Consider the following 936-nt stretch of genomic DNA (forward strand, 5'->3'; position numbering starts at 1 on the left):
GGTATATATTGTCAGCCCTAGAGTGGAGGGACATTGAGGTTCATCGACAGAGGCTTTAGCTGTCACCAAAATCCTAAACCCAAATAACTATTCATTAAATTATTGATTATAAACTTACAAAATTACCCCTAATCACTAAAACTCATATCCTAAACCGAAATATTAGGCAACCATACAATCTAATCGCATTTCATACTACCAAAATCATATAAACAATAAAATCTATAGAATAATAATGAGCGCTAATTCTTTAAACAAATTAATAGTGATGAGCGCTAATTCATCTTCCTTTAAAGTTAAAAAGAACTAAATAACATCATCCTTTTTCTCACATTCTCTCATCACAATTTCTAAGAAGTTCAATCTGATCTATACATAACTTTGTCTAATCTAGTTTGTTACAGACTAAATTCAGTCTCATATTTTTTTAAAATTTAAATTTATTAGTACGTTAGTTAGACCTAAATTTATAAATAAGTTTAATAGATCTGTTAAGTTATTATATGAGCATATTAAAATATAAATAAATATATGAATAATTCTTTATAATTAAAAAATTGTTAAATTTTTTTAATTTTTATATTTTATTTAAATATTTTTGTATATTGTAAATATTGAATTTGGTGTATCGTATAAAATAATTTTTCAATAAAAATATCATATCTTTTATCAGATTTTAAATAAGACTAAATTTAATAACAAAATGAGATTTAATTCTTAATATATATACTAAATTGTAGGTCAAATTTAAATCAACTAATTATATTATAATCTTAATAGTAAACTTAGACTTATTTTCACCTTTATAAAAAACTAAAAGGTTCATGTTAACCGTAGTACACAAAAAAAGAAAAAGAAAACTTAATAATGTGACTTAGAAGTTGGTTTTGCGATAGATTTATTATGTTAGATCAATTGATTGGACAATAAAAATTG

Source organism: Arachis ipaensis, chromosome B2, assembly GCF_059453495.1.
Source record: "Arachis ipaensis isolate K30076 ecotype BB chromosome B2, ASM5945349v1, whole genome shotgun sequence".
NCBI lineage: Eukaryota > Viridiplantae > Streptophyta > Magnoliopsida > Fabales > Fabaceae > Arachis > Arachis ipaensis.